Genomic DNA, 1,382 nt, shown 5'->3' with positions numbered 1-1,382 from the left:
CCTGGATCTGAGCTCCCAGGAATGCTTGTGGGGAAGCTTCTGACCAGGAAATAGGGGGCAGCTCATGGTATCCAGGGGATCCTATCTCCTCAGGCCTGCCGAGCGGAGGGCTGAAGATGCCCCCACAAAGCCAGGGTTCTGGGCTTGTTCACCCCTCCAGGTAGGCCTGACCTGGGAGACTCAGGGCACAGAAACACCAGGCCTCAGGCCTTGACTCTTGTCGTGCTGAGGCCACAGCGTCAGCAGTCAGGGTGGAACACGCCTGGACTCCCTTCTCGCTGTTGCCCCGTGGGTGCCACAGTCCAGACTACTAAGCAGAGCCGCCACTGCGACGGCTGCCCTTTCTAGGTCGGGCCCAGGGAAGCTAGGACTGACCACTCACTGAGTCCCCTCTGTGCCTGGCACCATAAGGGGCTTCAGGGGTATTACTTTACAACCCCTGGGAGAGGCAAATACTATTTATTACCCTACCCATTTCACAGGGAAGGAACAGAGGGCTCAGAGAGGCTAAGTGGCCTGCCCGAAGCCAGAACACTCGGGGGCCGTGAGCTACCCTGAGCACTAGGATTGCTTCAGACCAGGGCTTGCAGGGAGGGCAGAGCCACCGTCCCTATGTCCCACTGTCCTCCTGGGGCAGCCCCTCCCCCCAGCTCTGGAAAGCTTCCCTCTTGCAGGCCTAGATGCCGTTGTCACCGGTCCATGCCGGCGGTCCGTGCCGGCTCCTCCCAGCTGTGCCAGGGGCGGGCACAGTCCCTTCGCGCCTAAGGGGATGGAAGGCAGGGCTGCACTGGACAGAAGCTGCCATGGGAGGCTCTCTGGTGCCCTTCCCCGCATCGGTGCCAGCATTTGGCCCAAAGGAGACATGTTTCCGCTCCCACTTGGGGTACAGCTGGGGTGCTGTGTGCAGATGGCCTTCACTGCAGCACTCCGCAGGGGCGGCACCGTCGCTGATGAGGACACCGAGACTCAGCGAGAGGCTGCACAGCGTGAAAGCGGCAGAGCCAGGCCCGGAACCCTGACTTCTCTATGACCAGTGCTATGGAGGGGATCACAGACTGCTGGAGGGGGGCCCTGAGAGGTTGTCTAATTCAGTCACTGGGGTGGGGGGTTGCTGGAGACACGCGCCCAACATCACGTGGCTCATGGGTGACAATGCATTTAGTTTTCCTAGGGCTCCTGTTATAAATATGCTGACGTATGGCCAGGAATCTTGTTAGTTCCAAGATAAACAAAAGTCGCATGTAAATTTACAGTATGCTTTAAAAAAATGTGTTTAATTGAGGCAAGTACCCCCTCCTACACTAGTCCTCAGAATGCCAGGGACACAGGAAGGTGAGCCTGCCCTGGGCACAGGATCGGCCCTGGACGCTCACTCTATGTGG

This window comes from Ailuropoda melanoleuca, chromosome 2 (genome assembly GCF_002007445.2).
Source record: "Ailuropoda melanoleuca isolate Jingjing chromosome 2, ASM200744v2, whole genome shotgun sequence".
Lineage (NCBI taxonomy): Eukaryota > Metazoa > Chordata > Mammalia > Carnivora > Ursidae > Ailuropoda > Ailuropoda melanoleuca.
The sequence above is the reverse complement of the archived record's forward strand: the minus strand, read 5'-3'. Positions refer to the sequence as shown.